Here is a 22,546-nt window from a genome sequence, read left to right as displayed (position 1 = left end):
TTCAACCCAAACAGAATAACTTATGTCAAAATCTATTATGAAATTTGGTTGCAACTTTGGTGTTATTCTCTTAGCTCTTTGACATGAAAGGTATGTGGCACATCACATATGTACTCATCACCTCTAAACCTCGGGATCAGCATAAGAATGAGTTTGTGCTCTGGTGAAGATTACCTAAAATCTCTCTGATTTCCTCAGTGCCAAACACATTACTAGTATTCCATGCCAGAAATGAAAAAGCTAGTTGGGTGGCTAGTTGGGTGGCTCAGTCGTTAAGCATCTGCCTTCAGCTCAGGTCATGATCCCGGGGTCCTGGGATCCAACCCCTCATCAGACCCCGCATCGGACTCCCTGCTCCGCAGGAAGCCTGCTTCTCCCTCTCCCTCTCCCTCTCCTGCTCCCCCTGCTTGTGTTCCTGCTCTCCCCGTGTCTCTCTCTGTCAAATACATAAACAAATAAATCTTTAAAAAAAAGAAATTAAGATGCTAGCAATTTAGGAGGAAGTGAGTCACTGGTCACACAGAACTTAGAATTTCTTTTAAGTGTATTCTTACCAGAAAGCAATAAATTATGATGTTGCTCAGTGTGATAATTGAGGGAGAAGAAAAAAGGAAAGAAAAAGAGAAGGGGGAGGGAGGGCAGGAGGGAGGGAAAAGAGGAGAGAGAGGGAAAGGAAGAGTAACAAGGAGAAGAGAGGCATGAAAAAGCTAGAGAAGGAATGAAAGAAAGGAAAGAAAGAAGGTGAGAAATTTAGAGATCATTGGCCTAATAATTATTTCAGAATGGAAAAAATGAAAGTAACCAGAAGTTAACACTGATCAATTCTCCTCTCATGCACTGACCAAAATAATCATGTTATTGAACATTACTAGAGAGTCAGATGCAAATAAGTGCAAAGGGACAGACAAGAAAAGGCTGGGACAGAGGGAGAGGAGAAAAACTCTAATAACCTATCAGGGTCTCTTCAAGATAGACTGGTCACTTATGTTTCTGCTGAGGGGCAAACAAAAGGCCTATACATCAGGCTGTTGAAATAAAGTTTTCTTGATAGTGGGCTTAGCATAAGATGAACGCTATGGGTAAAAAAAAAAAAAAAGTAAGAAGAAAAGCCAATATAGTACAATATATGCCACAAAAACATAACCACATTAACATTTGGGACTATTTATCTGACTGTAAATTTCAGATCATTTGTTAAAACAAAATTGCAGTTGACCCTTGAACAATGAAGGGGTTAGGGACGCACTGACCCTCACATAGTTGAAAATCTACATTTAAGTGTATAACTTTTAACTCTCCCAAAATATAACTACTAATAGCCTATTTTCTGACTGAAAGCCTTACTGATAACATAAACAGTCAATTAACACATATTTTGTATGCCATATTTATTGTATACTGTATTCTTAAAAGAAGCTAAAGAAAAGAAAATGTTAAGAAAATCATAAGGAAGAGGGGCGCCTGGGTGGCTCACTTGCTTAAATGTCCGACTTGATTTCAGCTCAGGTCCTGAGACTGAGCCCTGCTTTGGGCTCCACACTCAGCACCGAGTCGGCTTGAGATTCTCTCTCCCTCTCCCTATGCCCCTCCCCCACTCACACTCTCTAAATAAATAAATAAATAAATACAAAATCTTTTTTAAAAGAATCATAAGGAAAAGACATTTACAATACTGTACTGTATTTATAAAAAAAAAAAATCTGTGTATAAGTAGATCCACACAGTTCAAACCTGAGTCATTCAAAGGTCAACTGTATAACAAAAGATATATGATGCCCATTCATTTTGTGTCTCAGCCATGGGGGGAAATGACTACTCAGCAGACCCAAAGAGCAATAGTTAACTTGGAAAAACTCTTTTGAAGTCCATTATACAACTTTCCTGATGGGGCAACACTTTCTCTTCATCTTACCATATTTTTTTAAGTTTCTCAACATGAGTAAGATAATACAGTCACTATTAGTCGCTGATCGGATGCGTCAGGTAAACAAACGACTGGCTACCAAAAACAAACAAAGAAACAAAAATCTGAACTTTTGGAGAATAACAGTTCATTGAAAACTGCCCCAAAGATGCCATTATATAAAACTAGAGACTATTTCCATTTGGAAACACTTAATACAACCCCTTTTAATCCAATCTCAAGATAGAACGATGGTAAAACTGGTAGCTTCCTCTGAAGCATTCCGATCTATATCTTTCCCACATGATCCCATGTTCACCTCCTGACTCCTTCTGAAACTGGTCTACCAGGACACATTGGTGTCTCCTCAAAAAAAAAAAAAAAAAAAAAAAAAAAAAACTATTGTAATGCAATGTATCCCATTTCTTTATTCCCTTTCTCTAAGAGGTCTAGAGGAGGTGGTGGTAACCACAGTGGACAAAGAGAGAATGGAGTGAGAGTGCATGGTTGTGCGGTTAGGTACAGCACAGGCCTGAGGATGGCCGATGGGTTCAGGCCAAGCCTGCGGTTAAGGATTCTACTACAGAGGGCGCCTGGGTGGCTCAGTTGGTTAAGCGACTGCCTCCGGCTCGGGTCATGATCCCGGGGTCCCGGGATCAAGTCCCGCATCGGGCTCCCTGCTCGGCGGGGAGTCGGCTTCTCCCTCGGACCCTCTTCCCTCTCGTGCTCTCTATCTCCCATTCTCTCTCTCTCAAATAAATAAATAAAAAAAATTTTAAAAATCTTTTAAAATAAAAGGATTCTACTATAGACTTTAGAAAGGATGGGAAAAGCAAAAGGATCCAAACGAGAGCTCTTTGAGGGACAAGGCGGCAAAAAAATGGTAAGGAGTGCAAAAATGGTAAGGAGTGCTGTGGAAAGTGTTTTCTTTATCTTAATTAAGTGTCACTTTGGAGATAGAGAAAAGAAAACACACGGTGATTGTTACCTTGTTGGAAACGGGTGCTAAAATAATGATTGCAGTTAAGTGACTGAGTTTGACAGAATAATTACTGCAAAGCAAGAACTAAAATTTCTGTTCATTGACCCTAACAAGGTAATTATTTGAAGACCTATGGCAAATAAAAGGGTAGAGCACACCAGAGGGAGGAATAAATGTACAATTTCCTTAATTTAATAGGGCCTTCAGTGCTAATCAACACCTGGGAAAATGCATCTCTATCATTCCCTTTACTAGTAAATGGAGAAATGACTCAGAATCAGCAATTGTTTTACTCAGCCGTGTTAATCAATATAAAAGGTAACTCATGTAAACCAAAGAGAGAAGGGGAGAAGCGGGAGGTAGAGCTGGGGGTAAGGGGTGCTGGGAAAGGGATGAGAGGAAAACAGACCTTATCACGTATTGCTTTTAATAGACTACAGTCAACTTAAAAATGATCAACTCCACATATGTGTAGCAATTTGGAGAAGTAGATTCAAATGAACTCAATTTTGTGAATTGGGTCTAAAAGTTTGAAATTGGAACACTGATCTCAGATAATGCAGAGGTTTTCAAGCTTTCTTGGTTCACAGTGCCCTGAGTATCTCAGTAATTTCTTATACCCTCCCCAGCTAGGCCAAAAGAAATATCTAAGAGTTAGTTAGATCCAAACAGCTTAATACATTTCTGTGTCCTAAAGATTAGCAGCTGTTTAAAATCGAATGCATATAATTTGAAAGGTAAAAGTAGTATTTTTATTTCAATTTCATCTATCATGAGATTGATGAGCCTGGTGGGTACTGTGCAACTTCTCAACACTTAGAATCACAATGGACACTAACATCCACATTTTCTTTTCCACATTAATTTTCATGTGGTACTTGCTTTTTATCGCAGAAACCACTAAATCACAGCTCCACAAAGATACAGTGTCATTGAAAGGAATATAGCACAATCTAACGTGGAATCGTGAACTACCTCAGGCTAGTAGTTCGTGTGGTATCTACAGATGCTGCTATATTTCCCTCAGTAATTTAAAATGTCTTGCAGTGTTCCTTATGAACAATCTGTGGTGTCCCAAGGTACCGTGGTGCAGCTTGAGAACCATGGGCAAAAAATAATTTTCAGACATACATGAGAAAAATCAATTGAAGAAACAATATTTTATACCTAAGAAACAGCATAAATAAAAATTTAGAAGGTTAAAAATGCATGTTATGTTTGAAGAATGTCAAGTAATTAACAAAAAGAACAAAGATGCATTCGATACCTACTCTGTGCCAGATGCTGTTTAGCAGTGGGGACACTGAGGTGAACAGGGTTGATTTTACCCCTGCCTTCCTGGGAAAAAGATACAAATAAACAAGTAATTGTGGAATAAAAGTAATGCTGGAAGAAAAAAGAGAGACAGAGGGAGGGCAAAAGGAGAGGGGGAGTGAGAGAGGAAGGGAGGAAGGAAGGAAAGAAAGAAAAGGAAAGGCATCCAAATCGAAAAGGAAGTGTAATTGTCTCTATTTACAAATGACATGATCTTATATTTAGAAAACCTTCAGGGTTTCATTAAAAAAAAAAAAAACAGAATAAATGAGTTCAGTAAAGGTGCATGGTACAAAATCAACATAAAAACATCCGGTTGAGTTTCTAAACACTAACAACAAACTACCTGAAAAAAATTAGGAGCACAATCCTATCCACAGTAGCACCAAAAAGGAATAAAATATTTAGGAAAAAGCCTAAAGAGATAAAAGGCTTGTATACTGAAAACTACAAAAATTAATAAATGAAATTAAGTCATAAATCAGTGGAAAGACATTCTATGTTCATGGATTGGAAGATGCAATATTGTTAAAATGTCCATACTACCTAAGAAATCCACAGATTCAGTGCAATCTTAAAATCCCAATGGTATTTTTTTACAGAAAGAGAAAAACAAAAGATCCTAAAATTCATATGAACCACAAAGACCATAATAAAATGGATACTATTCCGCCTTTAAAAAGAAAGAAATTCTATGATATGTGACAACATGGATAAACCTTGAGGATATTATGCTATGTGAAATAAGCCAATCACGGAAAGACAAATACTGCATGATTCCATTTACATGAGATATCTAAAATAGTCAAATTCATAAGATCAAAGAGTAGAATGGTGGTTGCCAGGAACTGGGGGGAGGGGGAAATGGGGTGTATTAAATAGTGTCCATAAAGTTTCAATCAAGCAAGATAAATAAGCCCTGGAAATCTGTGTACAACACTGTGCTCATCGTCAACCACAACTTATTGTACAATCAAAAATGTGTTAAGAAGGTAAATGTCATGTTAATATTCTTTCCACAATGAAATTAAATTTTAAAAAAGGAGTAAAATGCAATTTTTGATATATTTGTTTGAGAAACATGATTTTACTCTTAACATCCCTGTTCTGAATAGTCACCACCCATACCACTAGGAACTTTTCACTCTAACTTTTCTCCAAAGGTAAAACTTGTGCTGCATTCCTTGGTTTCTCTCTCTTTCCTATGTTTTCTGATAGACACCATTCCCAAATTCCTTCCACTTCATATGCAGAGAGGTTTAGTTCTTTTCTGTTTCATGGTCTTGTGAATCATTCCCTTGGAGCTTGATCTTCCCCAGACACACGAAGCCTATCATTACATTAACCTAAACAGAAACAGTTTCATCCCTACAATGAGTTCTGGAGTCAGCTGTTGAAATTAAATCTTTCTACTTACCCTGATGTGTGTAGGTGACTTTGAATAGGTGTGTACGTGGTGTATGTGCATGTGTGTGTATCACGGGGGGTGGGGGGAGAGGAAGAGAGGAGAGACTAATTGTGGTTGAACTAGAGAGCATAAAAAGCAAAGAGTCTTGAGAAAGAAACCAGTTTAATTCTAAATATGTTAAGTCTGATGTGCCTATAGGCCTTGGAGGTAGAAATGAACAACAGATGGCCAGAAATTTATTCTAACCGCATTGTTAAATTAGAGCAATCACGTCCTATACGAAAGGATTTCAGCTAATAGAATTATTTTGTCAGTATGAAAATAGTGATTTGTGGTCTCCATTTTTTTTTTTTAATAATCTTACCATCACTTTCCCAAGGTAAAGAATGTGAAATGTAAATGCTAAAACTGACCATCCTACCATTCTGCCGTGTCTGAAATTTGGTCACAGGTGTGACCAATGGACTGCTATCTTCCTCCCCTGTTCACAGAGGCCAGTGTCCTTCTCACTGCAGGGGTCTCTCTAGGCAGTGTGTGGCTCTCCTGCCCCTGTGAGCTCCTTGCCACTCCTGAGGGTTGTTCCTCGCCCCTATTTACACACCATCAGTTCACCAAACTACTATTTCAGTTGGTCAGATCACCGACATTGATCGAAAGACTTCAAAATTTCTCCTGTTTGTGGAGGGCACATTCCCGCCGGGCCTCACCAAGGAGGAAAGTGGTGACCGAAGTTCCACGTCCTGGAGAAGTGCTCCGGAAGGGACTTCCACCTCTCTCTCCACCCCATTATTTACACTGAGATAAAAGCTTGTGAGTTGTGAGGTAAGTTCCATTATGCAGAACAGATTGAGAAAAATAGACGACTACTGATGAAACATTAAAGCGTGACTTTTTTAGGACTCAAGTCCCTATTCTTCCTTATGAACCCTAGCTATTCCTTATTCTCAATTTGGGCATTTCCAGCTGGAATCCGCATTTTAGAAGAGAAAAAAGACCCTTTTCTTGTGCACACTACCTGTTCGTCCCAGCACTGCGACAGGTTTTTCCATGAGTGATGAGAAGTGAGGTGAGCTCAGCCTGCTCGCTGTCAACAGGCTAATAGCTCACGTGGTGCCTGGATGCATCAGTTAGTACAAGGGTGAGCAGCCCAGCTGTCAGCAGTCACAGAAGCTTTGGAAGTTTGTTCCTCTGTATGATTCCTAGGCTGTGGGATAGTTTAGCCCATCTCTGAAACTAATCCATTTCATTCTCTTCGTTCAAAACATTTCATATTTTCCTCTCTCCTTTCAGGATTACTCTCATATTTTAGGAGAGTAAAAGCAGGTAAATGTTCCATCCAACCAAATCCTGCCCATTTCTCTGGGCCAACAGCCTCTCCCTTTCAGTGCCATTTCCCCCAGGTCCTGCTCCCCTTATCGGTCTACTGCTTCTCCACTCTGAGCAGCACGTATGAGCTACATGGCCCCCCTGGCAGTTGATCATAGCAATAACAGTAATTTCTTCTGTGACCAGTTTAATTGAGGAATCGCACCACATTAGGGTATACGTTTGAGATTTTATTTTTCCAACGACTGGCAGCAACTGTGCTCTGCCTACCCCTCAACTTCCTGCCAAGTACCAAACTCTATTTATGATATCCCAGTCTGCTTCTACAACTTTTCACTTTCTTTTTTAGGACTGACTATTGCATTTTCGTTACTAAGACTTAGTACTGATCATTTTAAAACTTTTATCTCATATCTGAATTAATCTGACTCCAAACCCCCTCCTCCTTCACCTCACCCCTGTGGAGGATTGAATCTGGAGTGGAGTGGGAAGAGGTATAAGAATGATCTGCTCTTTCACACTCCTTTCTTTCTCATGTGTATCACTCTGGTGTTGGGAAGGGCAGTGGGAAAAGCCATTTTTCTTCATGGTCAGTTGACTGTTGGATTGACTGTTTTTCTTTATCGGTCATAAACAACCTATGTCAGTGGTGTTTAGTGGTTCTCATTCTGTTGATAATTACCACTGACCTGGATCATCATCTCCAAACTTCTGTAGATAAATGGAAGCCCCCCAAAACTGTGCTGACATGGTGTGCAATCCCATAGAATCAATGGGCTCTTGCAAGTTTCGCTTCATTTTCAGGCCATTCCTACCAGTAAGCTGTCCCATGCCACACTCCTCTAGCATTTGAACCACATTGCCTCACCTTGTGTTGGTCCTAGTGAACCCACAGCTTGATCTCATATTCCCTATTACCCCAATTTTGGGGCTGTGGGAGCAGGTAGGCTCTGCAATCTGCATCGTTTGAGAACTAGGAATTTGAAAGGGCAATTTCGGCCTGACCATGCTGTTTTTTCTACAATTCTGGGACCACATGAATGAGTCAACAAGGCTTCTAGCTAAAGGGACATCCACCTTTATAATATAAAATTGTTGGAGAGAGACTAATGCTTCCCCAAAGGAAGTTCAAATCTTTACCTTTTATGAATATGTTACTTTTCAGGGCAAAAGGGACTTAGCAGATGTGATTAAATTAAAGATTTTGAGATGAGAAGATTATCCTGAATCATCAGAGTAGATCCAGTGTAATCACAAGGCCTCCTATAAGATAGAGGCAAGAGGGTTGAAGCTATGAGAGGAGATGTGACAGTGAAAGCAGGGGCTGGAGTTACACACTCTGAGGATGGAAGAAGGAGCAGAACTCAAGGAAAGTAGGCAGCCTCTACGTTCTGGAGAGGTAAGGAATGGAAAGGAAAAGGTAAGGAAATGGCTTCTCCTCTAAATAGTCAAGAAGGAATATAGTTGACCTCTTAATTTTAGTCTCTAAGATCCATTTTGGACTTCTGACCTCTGGAACTATAAGATGATAAATTTGTATTGTTTTAAGACCCAGAGTTTGTGGTAATTTTTTACAGCAGCAATAGGAAACTCTTACAGACATCAACAGAACCTTCTTTCTACATCCACAGAATTAACAAGTCAACTTAAGGTGTCTGCCAACCAAGTGTTCTTGACCAGGGGGTGGTAAGAGGGACAGATAGCTTTTAAGAACACTTCCCTCCTCACAAAAGAGGCTTTCCCCTAAATCCCAAGCACCCTCTTACAACCTTAGTCAGAGCTTCCTTAGCACCTAGGGCAGAGCTGGCATCTCAGTCAAGATCTGGTTCTTTCCCAATCTAAACTTTGAAAGTTCCTAACTTTGTTCCCAACAGGGCCCTAATTCAACTGTATTCCCTGTTTCTCAACAGGTATCACACAGCATCCTGTTAGACTATTTCCACTTATCCCACAACTAAGGCATTTTTTAAGGAGGGTAAGACACATCATCACATTTAATTGTCACTAAAACTAGTGGTGGGCTGGCTTAAAAGCAAAAGCTAAAAATGATTAAGCTTAGTGAGGAAGGCATGTCAAAAGCCAAGACAGGGAGAAAGCTAGGCCTTTTGTACCAGTTAGCCAAGTTGTGAGTGCCAAGGAAGAGGTCTTGAGAGAAACTAAAGGTGCTATGCCAATGAACACATGAATGTTAAGAAAACAAAACAGCCTTATTGCTGATAGGGAGAAAGTTTGAGTCATCTGGATAGAAGATCAAACCACCCACAACATTCCCTTAAGCTAAGACCTAATCTAGAGCAAGGCCCCAACTCTCTTTCATTTTTGTGAAGGCTGAGAGAGGTGAAGAAGCTGCAGAAGAAAAGTTGGAAACTAGGAAATGTTGGTGCATGAGGTTTAAAGAAAGAAGCCGTCTCCATAACATCGAAGTGCAAGATGAAGCAGCAAGTGCTGATGGAGAAGCTGCAGCAAGTTCTCCAAAAGATCCAGCTAAAATAATTCATGAAGGTGGCTACATTAAACAACAGATTTCCAGTGTAGATGAAACAGCCTTCTATTAGAAGAAGATGCCATCTAGGACTTTCATCGCTAGAGAGAAGTCAATGCCTGGCTTCAAAATTTCAAAGAACAGGCTGACTCTCTTGTTAGGGGCAAATAACAGCTAGTGACTTTAAGTTGAAGCCTGTTTATGGGCCATTCCAAAAATCCTAGGGCCCTTAGAATTATGCTAAAATCTACTTTGCCTGCGCTCTATAAATGGAACAACAAAGTCCAGATGACAGCACTGTCTACAACACGGTTTATTGTATATTCTAAGCTGTTGAGACTTACTGCTCAGAAAAAAAGACTCTTTTCAAAATATTACTGCTCACAGTGCACCTGGTCACCTAAGAGCTCTGATGGAAATGAACAATGAGATTAATGTTGTTCTCATGCCTGCTAACATAAGATCCATTCTGTAGCCCATGGATCAGGAGTAATTTCAACGTTCAAGTCTTATTATTTAAGAAATACGTTCCATAAGGCTATAGCTGCCAAAGATAGTGACTCCTCTGATGGATCTGAGCAAAGTAAATTGAAAACCTTCAGGAAAAGATTCACCATTCTAAGTGCCATTAAGAATCTTTATGATTCAAAGGGGCGCCTGGGTGGCTCAGTTGGTTAAGCGACTGCCTTCAGCTCAGGTCATGATCCTGGAGTCCCGGGATCGAGTCCTGCATTGGGCTCCCTGCTCAGCAGGGGGTCTGCTTCTCCCTCTGACCCTCTTCCCTCTCATGCTCTCTGTCTCTCATTCTCTCTCTCTCAAATAAATAGAATCTTTTTAAAAAAAGTATTTATGATTCAGGGGCGCTTGGGTGGCTCAGCTGTTAAGTAACTGCCTTCGGTTCAGGTTATGATCTCAGGGTCCTGGGATGGAGCCCCGTGTTGGGCTCCTTGCTCAGTGGGGAGCCTGCTTCTCCCTCTCCCTCTCCCATTTCCCCTGCTTGTGTTCCCTCTCTTGCTGTGTCTCTCTCTGTCAAATAAATAAATAGAATCTTTATTAAAAATATTTATGATTCATAGGAAGAAATCAAAATATGAATATTAACAGGAGTTTGGAAAACACTGATTCCATACTTCCTGGATAACTTTGAGGAGTTCAAGACTTCAGTGGAGGAAGTAATGCAGATGTGGCAGAAGTAGCAAGAAAATTAAAATCAGAAGTGGAACCTGAAGATGTGACTGAATTGCTAGAGTCTCACAGTAAAATTTTAACAGAAGAGGATGTGTTTTTCACAGATGAGCAAAGAAAGTGATTTCTTGAGATGGAATCTATCCCTGGCGAAGATACTGTTAATATTGTTGAAATGACAACAAAGGATTTAGAATATTACATAAGCTTGGTTGATAAAGCAGCAGATGGACTTGAGAGGATTGACTCCAGTTTTGAAAGAAGTTCTATGAGTAAAATGCTAACAAATAGCAACATGTGCTACAGAGAAATTGTTCATGAAAGGAAGAGTCAATCAATTGGGAAAACTTTATCATTGTCTTATTTTAAGAAATTGCCACAGCCACCCTGACCTTCAGCAACCATCACCTTCAACAGTCAACAGTCATCAACATCGAGGCGATGTTGCAGCACTTCACCAGCAAAAAGGTTAGGACTCATTGAAAGCTCAGATGATGGTTAGCATTTTTTAGCAATAAAGTATTTTTTATAAAAGTAAGTACATTATTATCTTTTAGACAGAATGCTATTGCACACTTAATAGACTATAGTGTAGTGTAAGCAACTTTTATATGCCCTGGGAAATCAAAAAATTCATTTTTCTTGCTTTATCATGATATTCACTTTATTGCAGTGGTCTGGAAGCAAACCCACAGTATCTCTGAAGTATGTCTGTACCAACTAAATTCCAATAGTACTCATGTGCCAGGAGACCCATTGTATGATATACATGTTCATTTCACATGTGTGTAGTTGTGTCCCCCACAAATTGTTGGAAACTTATGGACCACAGGAATTATACCCTGAACTATTCTTGTACCCTCCTTAGTATGTGAGGGCTTAATAGAGTAGGAACTCTGTACAAATTTTTTAACTGACTAAAATCCAAAGAAATGCCAGTCAGGAACAATGAAAATACAATGACATTTCCCTGTGGTGATAGTCTCTCTCTTGCAAGATACAAAGATATATTACTGATATGATTTTAATTTAAGCTCATAATTTTCCTTTGCTTTCCTTATTATATCCACTTTATGGATATTGAGCCCAGAAATAAATTAAATCTTGCCTAATAAAGGGTTGTTTTTATATTGTATATTCTTCACATATAATGTAAATCAGTCAAGCAATAGAGAAAATACTGGAACTCTCAAATGGAAAGTACATGAATTTAGCTTTATTATCACAGCACTTAGGGGTCACTTTCCTATGAAGATTAGATTTTCAGAGTTTTGTCATGCACTTTAACATTCCCAATTAGATGCCAATCTGACCTCCAATGTTTCTGGCTGTTAAATCAGATGGCTTCCTACTCAACCATAAAAAAGAATGAGAACTTACCATTTGCAACAGCATAGAGGGACCTAGAGGGCATCATGCTAAGTGAAATAAGTCAGACAGAGAAAGACAAATACCGTATGATTCCACTTCTAGTTAGAATCGAGAAACAAAACAAACAAACAAACAGAACAGAACAGAAACAGACACATAGACACAGGAAACAAACTGGTGGTTGCCAGAGAGTGGAGGGACTGGGGACAGGCAGAATAGATGAAGGGGATTCAGAGCTATAAACTTCCAGTTATAAAATCTAGTTGACCCTTGAACAATCTGGGAATTAGGAGCTCTGACCCCCCACATGGAGTCAAAAATCTGCATATAATTTTTGAGTCCCCCAAAACGTAACTACTCACAGCCTACTGCTGACCAGAAGGTTTACTGATCACATAAGCAGTCAATTAACACACATTTTGTATGTTATGTGTATTGTATATTGTATTCTTACAATAAAGGAAGCTAAAGAAAAGAAAATGTTATTGAGAAAATCACAAGGAACAGAAAATACATTTGCAGCACTGTACTCTATTTATAAAAAAAATCCATGTGTTCATGGACTTGGGCAGTTCAAACCTGTGTTGTTCAAGAGTCAACTGTAAATAAGTCTTCAGGATATAATGCATGCCATAGGGAATATAGTCAATATAGTAAAAAATAATTTTGTATGGTGACAGATGGTAACCAAACTTATTGTGGAGATCATCTTGTATAAAAAGATGGAACTCCTATGATGTACACCTAAATCCAATAGGATTTGTTTGTCTATTAAAAAATGAATAAGTGGGTAGGTCCAGATGCCCTCTAAGATATTTTCTGGTTATTCACTTAAAAGTCCTTAGTAAGTAGTTAACACTGTAAAAAAAAAAAAAAAATCCTACGGCTTCCAAATAAACAGAAATAGAAATGAGCTGCAATCCAGGTATTTATTGGAAGTATAACCCTAAACTCACAATCAGTCAATATTTATCAGAAGCTTCGTTGAGAGAAATCTTTACAGAGGGTTTCCTGAAAGATGTGTAATAGAGTCCAATCCATTCCTGACTGATGCCATCTTTTTGATTATAGTAAAATCTTATGAAGTTTAGATAAAGAGATGAAAAAGAGTATAGTACATCATATTGCATAGTATGTTATTACATTATACTTTATTTTATTATATGAATACTTTTTATCTTGTTTCATTCGCCTAATAAAATAAAAGCTGCTACCATTGTTAACTGACAACTTTTAGAGAGTTTTCTGCAGAGCAGCTGCAAAAGCTACTCTTGTAATGGACCTGAATTATCGAAGTTTCATGGCACCAAATAAGTCACCCTTCGTGGGAATAAAAAATCTAATCTGCCCATCACCAACAGGTGGCATAAACAGTCTCTCGTATGAGTGTCACTTTGGACTAAGTAAATATATAAGAGGCTCTTTGAGCCTCTTTTACTTGTACATAGGGAATTGCTATCTCATTCCTTGAAGCACTGTGTCACATTATTTCCTGTTGCCTGTCTCATATTGTGTGTCTCAAAGTTAAGTGTGATTGCAAAAAGTGTATGTAACAAGAGAAGAAAAGAACTTCTATAACAATGTTCTAAGTAATGTATTTGAAGAGTTGACTGCAGGAGGATGTTAAGAGAAATGTTCATTGGTTCATTGAATCCATGTGTACATAATGACACCTACAATGTGTCAAACATCATGACACCCAATTCTTAGAGTTTTGCTTTTCCCAGATGTCATTGCTTTCTATTATACTTCTTTGTCTTTTGTCTTTGTTTTATAACTTTTTATCTTGATGATTCATTTTTAATCTAATGGGCTTGCTTACTTTGTTGTTACTTTCAACTTTTTATTGAAAGATAACATACATACAGAAACATGTACAACTGGTAAGAGTACATATTTATGAATTTTCAAAAAGTGGATACATCCAAGATGCCAGCATCCAAATCAAGCAACAGAAGCTCACAAACACCTCCAGGGCCCACCTCACACCCCTTCCACTCACCACCCTTTCCCCCTCCTGACCTCGACATGCACAGATTACTTTGGCCTATTTTTGTAGTTTATTTATAAATGGAATCACATTGTAGTACTGTTTTGCTTCATTTGCTCAACACTCTATTTGAGAAATTCATCCAGCAGTGTGCTAGCAAAGTTTTAACAACTGACTGATTGCAGACTCCCAGTGTGAAGTCACTGATCAGAGTTAGGAAGTGAGCTGGTTCAAGCCAACTCCAATAGAACACTGAATTAATTCCTCCATGTTGTTGCAGGTTCATTCTCATGATTATAGTGCCCCAAAAGTTATGATATTTAATTATATGCACTAATGTATGTTATCCTCAAAAAGACTGAGATCTAGGAAATCCACATGGGAAGTGATGAATTAGCTGTCTTTTTCTTGTTGTATTTTTCTTATATATAAATGAAAGCAGATTCTAGAACATTTGGGAGATTTATTTTCCAGGGATTTATAAGCCAAATCTAACTGTGTAATGATCATAGATCCTACTTCTCAGTGGGTTGTATAAATGCATTCTCATGTTAAAAAATTAATTAAAAATTTAATTTTTTAAAAAGTGCCTATCAAAGAGCTCTAACTCTCACCAATTTCTTTATAATGATGAGTGTTTTGTACCCAACTTTGCCGGATCTAGAATGAACTCCATCCCATTTTTGAAGGGAAACATTTTATTTCTTACAAATTACATGATTATTAGACTACTGTAACTCTAAATAAGAACAAATTTATTTCTACTGAAAAAAAGTGTTTTTGAAATATCTATTCATGAAATTGCACAGTTTTTTTAATGAAGGACTACTGGAGAAGTTTCTTTCTGGATTGTACTAATTTTGTTTGCCTTTTTTGGCACTGACTACCAAAATCTTTGGGACAAATCAGTGGACCACTTCTAGCAAAGTATCGGGACATTTTAGCACATATTTTGTGTTCCCACTTCAGTTCTCTCTCCATCATCTCTTTCCTATTTTCTTTTGTCCTATTTCATTCATGCAGTTATTTAATTTTTTATTCTTGAATTGTCAATTAAGTTAAGCCATCTATATTATTTGCTTATTGCTTATGTAGCAAATCACCCAAAAACTCAGCAGCTCAGAAAAACAAGTATTTATTATTTTTTTCTTTACATTTTTTATTGTTATGTTAATCACCATACATTACATCATTAGTTTTTGATGTAGTGTTCCATGATTCATTGTTTGAACAAGTATTTACTTTTTTCACAGTTTTCTGTGGGTCCAGAGCCTGGGACCAGCTGATGGTTCTGGCTCAGGATGGTCTTTCAGGAGACTACAGTGCAAGTGTCAACTGCGGCTGCAATCATCTGAGGTTCAAGTTCACTCACACGGCTGTTGACTAGAGACCTCAGGCTCTTCATAGGTTGCTTACATGGCAGTTGGATCTCCCCAAAAGAAGAGGGAGAAGGGGAGCATGAGGCCAAGTCCAAAGCTCCGGTCTTTTATATCCCTGTCTTGGAAAGGATGTGCCAGTCTTCTATAGATGCTGTACAAGACCAACCTGGTTGGTGAGAAAGAAGCACACAAGTGTATGACTATCAGGAGGTGGGATCGCTGGGGGCTGTCTTAGAAGCTGGTTACTGCATCCTCCAAATATTCTCTGAAACAATGTAAATATATGAAAGTGCTGAACATGGGGGTGGGGAAAAAGAAGTTTTGAATAACTTTGTTGTAAGTGTAATTTATGTCCATTATGATTTATCTTGTGGGGAAAAAAGGTCCTTAAGGCAACACAAATGCCATACTACAGTGGAGTGAGAATAGGGAGTTATAAAAAGAAGAAAGAATAAGGATTAGGGGTTTTAACTGGTCTGAGCAAGCTGAGGACGTTGTTAGAAACAAAAAGAATGCCAGTGAAAGTACTTTTATTATTTTATATCAGAAAAATATTACTGTAAGTATGTATTAACTAGGATGTTTTTGGTTTCAAGTGACAGAAAACTCAACCCCAATTGTCTTGAGGAAAAAAGTGTGGTGACCTATGTACACCGACCCATGTAAGCAAACAGTTTTGGTGAGAGATCTGGGTAAGACTGGCTTCAAGTACAGCTGGACACGGGCTTCTTCCCCTCCCCCCACCTCTCCCTCTGATTCCCACCTTCATTCAAGGAAGTCTGGGAAAGTGGATTTCTGGCATTTTCATCTTCAGTAGTGAAGACAGACCTAGCCTCCTAATTTGAGGAGCTCCTCAACAACAAGGAGTTGGCAAAGCTACTGTATAGGGACACCCTAAATAACAACTTTGGAAGGCCTTCTTGTGTGATTGGCAGCACTGGTGGTTGGGTGATCAAACAGTCATTTCTGACCCCTTTCTCTTATGCTCCTCTCCACGATAAGGATCATGACTGGAAAACTTTATCTCTTTCCTACTCTCCTGTGCAGGTAGGTGTGGTCAAAGATGTAGCCAATGAAGTATAGCTTCAAGTTTCTAGGAAAGAGAAGAGGGTGCTGCGCACTTTCAGCTCTACTCCCATATCAGGCACACATACATCACGGACACTACATGTGGAGCCATAGATCCCATTTTGGCACCATGAGGCCAAAAATGTAAGACCAAAAGGTAGCAGAAATAAGAAGGGCAGAGCTAGGACCCTGGCGATGCTGATCAGGAGCTGAACTAATGATACCAACCAACCACCCTCAGACTTCTTGTTGTGGGAGGCAAATGAACCTCTATTTGACCAAGCCATCTTTAAGACAGAGTTCATGTAACTTACAGCCTAATATATATTTGGACTAAAACAGGTGGCGTCCCAGGATAGAAACTAAAAAGCCATCAAAATGACCCAAGGCAGTAGTATAGAGGTCAAGCATCTGGGAGGTAGTTTCCCCAAGGGGTAGACTTTCCCACCACCTGCATCTCAGCATTCTGCCAGAGGCTGCTTGCCAAAGAACAACAGCACTTGTGACCCAGAATAAGGCAAAGAGGTCCACGTACAATAGTCCTGGGAGCTGTGTTGGTACTGGAAGCTCAAATTCACTGAAAGCAATTATGTGACATCTATAGAGGGAAGAGAGCTTGCCTGAGAAAGCACTCCCCGGTGATCTGGAAGAGAGGAATGGATTGTGGATAAGTGATTTGGATTGGCCTGTGATGCATCCTTTCATCATCTTATCCCCGACCATATGCTCAGGCAATTACAGCCCAGGGAAGTATTTACTACAGGAAAAGAATAAAACAATCTGAAATGCTGGTGCCTTGAAGAAGGGTTGGCTCTCCGGATAACATGGAACAAAGCCGAGCGTGACTTAGCGAAGCAGTACAATTATAAAAACTGGGAAACTAAATTCTGCAAAGGATGAGTGGTTACCACTTAAAACCCTGAGATGACTTTGCATCAAACAGAGCCTTCGCTGAGCACTGAGTGGTAAGCCTAATTTTAAAGAAAGTTGTGAGGATTTGGGGAAGGACACAGGAAAAACAATATGAAGATGACCATGCTTGGAAAATATTTAATTTTTTAAAAAGATTTTATTTACCCATTTGACAGAGACACAGCGAGAGAGGGAACACAAGCAGGGGGAGTGGGAGAGGGAGAAGCAGGCTTCCTGCTGAGCAGGGAGCCTGATGCAGGGCTTGATCCCAGGACCCTTAACGACTGAGCCACCCAGGCACCCCAGAAAATATTTAATTTTTAAAAGGTATAAAGATTGTGCCTGTTGTGTCCAGAAAAAGAAGGAGGCCATTTTATAATTTTAATAATTATCACCAAGCTTGGGATGTGCTGTTACAACTAAATCAGAATGTTATTCAATTCTCATTCCCTTGGGCATCAGAACATAAGAGCCTTACTTGGGGTGTGTATCTGTTGTCCTTTTGCTTCTTTGGGAAAATTATTCTCTCCTGCCTTGAGAAGGAGTGACTCAGCAAGACGGAATGAAAGCTGCTCTTCTCATTTACTGGAGAGTTTCTAAGAAATTAGTCCAGTGTTTCTAAGAAGTAGCCCTGCTTTACTGTAGAGAGAGGGTAACCATATTTTATGTGCTTTGCATCAGTGAGGATAAAAGTCTAAAGAGGAATGGTGTGAAAACACCAAGGGGGCTAGAGAGAAAGAGTAGGAGATGGGAGCATAGCTGATACTCTCCTTGACTGATCTCATAGGAGACCCCAGGGCTGGAATACATGACCCTGAAATGGGAAACCACAAAGGCCCAAAAGTCCCGCAGAGCTAACCCTAGCACCATGGGGCCTGGGGACAACTCAACGGAGTCCCACGGGCCTGCAACCACCTACCTGCCCCAAACATCAGGACCCCTCCTGGCCAGCTGCTAGCCGTCTGGAGAGTGATGCTGGTGGTCCTCAGGTATGAGTCCACACACACACCAATCATGCAGCCTCCCCTCAAAGCTTTGTGCCTACCACACCCATGGCTGAGGCCCCCAGGGACTTATCAGATGTGGTGGGAGCACCTCCCAGGCATGACTTTGAGGCTGGACAGGGACGACTAAGAGCTGGAAACAAGGGGGAGAGAATACCCCTGAGATGAGTAAAAGAGGAACTCTTATTAAAATGCAACCTATGGGGCGCCTGGGTGGCTCAGTCGTTAAACGTCTGCCTTTGGCTCGGGTCATGATCCCATGATCCCAGGGTCCTAGGATTGAGCCCCGCATCAGGCTCCCTGCTCTCCCTCTCCCCCTGCTTGTGTTCCTTCTCTCACTGTGTCTCTCTCTGTCAAATAAATAAAATCTTTAGAAAAAATAATAATAAAGAAATAAAATAAAATGCAACCTATGAATTTAGGTTAAACATAAAGAAATTCCTGACGTTGAGCCCTAGTAAATATTAAAAGGTATTACAGCGATACATGTTATTCTCCTGGAAAGCCTATAAAAACAGACCATAGGGGTTAGTTTAATCCTACCTCTTGGCAGGTAAATATCCTAGATGGTTTCTCCTAGGGGTTTTTTCCCCCTCCTAGTTCCTTATTTAAACCAAAGAAAAAGTATTATTATATTTTGCTTCCTTCAAAAAAACATTTGAGATGACTTGTAAGAGTATATATAATATTGCAAAACATAAGAATACATAGAAATTCCAGTGAAAGAAAGGTTCAAGTGCAGTGGAAAATAAAGTGGTGTTTTTTTTATTATTATTATTTATTTAAGTAAGGAAATACGTTGGCTTGGCTTTGCTAAGAGAGCAAGTCATGCCAGCAGATGTAGCCAGTCAATTTGCGGTGCTGAGTTCATCACCGTGGAGTAGCCCTGAGAAATTAGTAAACGCAGGCGAACTGTCAGCAGCTCTCTGGAGAACGCTTTCTCACCCTTCACCTGTCACTGATTAAATACTCAGAACTACAGTGCTCCAAAAGAACATGACTTTTCAAGGTGCCAAGGCATAATTCTCCTGTTTGGTCTAAGAACTAATGAGTAAACCCAGAGGCTGGCACTGCACAACGTGACCCCAGGTGCCCACTCAGCCAGTCCTAGCCATGGGCAGCTGCCCCATCGCTCACAAGGGCACATCTTTTATCATCTTACTTGTTTTCCTCTCTTTGTCTGGGCTACCTGCTTTCAGAGAAAGGTCCTGATCAATAGTCTGCCTTAAAATGCAGGCACATTCAGTCAGAGAACATTCTAGAATTCCTCCATGTTTTGTTCATAAAGGAAATGAATGAACAAGGAACCAGTAAGAAGAAACTGAATTATAGACTTGTTAATTACTGAATTAATCAGTCATAAAGGGCAGGGTTAAACTAAGGAGCTGGTGCTCAGGTCAGAGAGTTGCCTCAGATCCTTTTCATCCCTCGTTCCCTTTCTCCAGGTCATGTCTGCATCAGCCCCAGCAGTGAGCCGACCACCAGTGCTTCCCAATGCCTGCTCCAGGGAACCCTGGTCACAACATCCCTCCTATATGCTTCTCTCCTCCTTTCTAATGGTCTTACCCCGGTCCCCTTCTTCCTTCCACTATCTCTCCTTCATGCCCAAAGCCACTGTGCTTCATCTTTTTACTGAATTCCAACAGCATTTGTCACTTCCTCACAATTTAATACTCCCTCAGCTGTTGTCTAGAACTTTTCTTTAGTTATTTCATTCACATAAGTCTTCTTTTCCCAAAAGCATTGCACACTCATCAGGGTTAGACCCCCATGACCTGATGATGCCTGAGTGTTTTGATCAGGCTCATTTGACCAAGCCCGGTGGGCTTAGCACTTGGCTGTGAACTGGATAAGAAAATGAACAAGAATCTTTTTAGAGGAAATGTGCTTTGGAAATATGCACCAAAATGGGCAGTCATCTTCCTTCTTCCTGTCCACCCCTCCCCTTCTCTTTATGGTTAATATTAAGTGCCTAATCTCTTTACTGCTACTACTAAGTGACCCAAATGGCAGCAAATGCATCAGTACTGAAATGCTGCCCCACTCCGTGGTCCGGAACGCGCTGGGAATGATGACAGTGGCTGAGGCTTTCACACAGTTATTTTGCAAGAACATCGCCAATCTTGCCTGTGCTCCCTCTGCCTCCGGGGCCCTACGTCACAGGGAAAAATGCTTCCCTGCAGATGGCTCATCTCCTTTTACTCAGTGCCCCAGTCCTTTTGCTGTGGGTTTCTAACAATTTCGTAGTAGCGGGTCCTTTGTATCTCAATCTTTGGCATGGGCTCTGCAATAAAAGAAGTTCATTAGGGGGCGCCTGGGTGGCTCAGTCGTTAAGCGTCTGCCTTCGGCTCAGGTCACGATCCCAGGGTCCTGGGATTGAGTCCCACATCGGGCTCCCTGCTCGGCAAGAACCCTGTTTCTCCCACTCCCCCTACTTGCGTTCCCTCTCTCGCTATATCTCTGTCAAATAAATAAAGTCTTAAAAAAAAAAAAAGTTCATTAGTTAAATGCCTAGAAAATATCAGTATTCTCAGAGTGGGTAGATTTTGAAAAAATATGTAATAAGAGGGTATGAAAGATTAAGTATTATTTCAATGAATATTAGCTTGGATTTAAAATAAAATCTGATAATTACTATTAGGTGTATCATTTTGTCCTTTCAGAAAATGTACATTTTTGATCCCCAAAGTTTAGTTTCAAAGTGTTATGTGTTATGAAGCTTTTCAACCTTCGCTTTTTTTCCTTTGAGTCACTGAGAGTCCAGGCATATGTAAAGGTTTATACCAGTTCCCCTCGCTTTCCCCAGGAAATACAGATTTCTGAGGGATAATTTAGAAAAAAGAACTATTGATAAAATTTCTGCTAAAAAGAATCATATAAATATGAACTCTGCTTATGGCAAGGCTGCAGAAAGCAGTGACACTGGTTCGTCTTAGGCACCAAAAAGCTTCTGAGTCCCAAGATGGGAACCCTTCAACTTTCTATAATTGTGGCTATAAATTTATCTGTATCTGTAGCCAAACTTTCCTCTTCCCTTCTGCTTACAATCAATCAATCCACAGTGTCCTTTGGCCAAACACAGTCCAACCCTTCTTCACATATTCTAACTTGGGTCCCTTCTTCCCTCTCAGAGCTTTCCCTCCAGCTTTTGCATCTTCAACCTCTCCCTCACTACTGCTTCCCATCAATATGCTAACATAGAAATCTTACTCTATTTAAAATAAAAACAACAATAAAAGCAACTACTTTCCCCTTTCACTTGCTTCTTTTCTTCTGTCTGGACAATCTCATCTACCCAGCTCCAAACCCTACAACTGCAACATTACATCTTCAGCTGAGACCCTCTTCTTGAACCAGCTGTCCTATTGTTACCCCTATTTGCACATCCCATGAGACATCTGACACTTGTCCAAAATCATATTGTATCTTTGTCCCCCTACCATTCCTCCCATGGTCACCATCTCAGGAAATAATGCCACCTTCAAGCCAGGGGCCTGAAAGGGATTTTTGCCAAAGCCCCCTCTTTCAGCCTTCCACCTTCAAACTCTCACCTTGACCTGTGAACATAGCTCAAACCAGTACATTTTCTCCGTCTCCACTGCAAAAGTAGAAGCCCCAGCTAATAATACTTTCTGATCAATATTTCTTCAATAGCTTCTGGAACAGATGTTACATGGCAGTGTTTCACTGCCTTATCATTGTAAATTGGGACCCAGTGATGAGGACTTAAAGATTTAAAGTACTGGGGCACCTGGGTGGCTCAGACAATTAAGTAGCAGACTCTTGATGTCAGCCCAAGTCATGATCTCAGGGTTGTGGAATCAAGGGGCACATCAAGCTCTGTACTCAGCCTGAAGTCTGCTTCTCCCTCTCCCTCTGCTCCTCCCCCCACTCATTCTCTCTCTCTTAAATAAATAAATAAATAAATACATAAAATCTTTTAAAAAAAAAGATTTAAAGTACTCCTGTGATCGAAAGAGCCACAAATAATTGAGGACCAGATGCCCCCTCTGGTTATTAAGTGATATCTGAACTGATTTTGATACACCCAAACATTACCCCTATCCTTGTAAGCAAAAGACTAGGGAAGAGGAAAAGGAGAGAATCCTTCAAAAAGAATAACATGCAGGAAGTAGTATGATTTGTACCTACTCCCTACCAGAGAAGAAAAGAGGATTCTTTTCTCTATGCTCCAAAGTAAAGGGATGATGGGTCCAAGAAA

Source organism: Callorhinus ursinus, unplaced genomic scaffold (assembly GCF_003265705.2).
Source record: "Callorhinus ursinus isolate GAN/ISIS: 27379988/994484 unplaced genomic scaffold, GSC_fseal_2.0 scaffold4, whole genome shotgun sequence".
In the NCBI taxonomy this organism is placed as follows: Eukaryota; Metazoa; Chordata; class Mammalia; order Carnivora; family Otariidae; genus Callorhinus; species Callorhinus ursinus.
Note: the sequence above shows the minus strand (reverse complement) of the source record.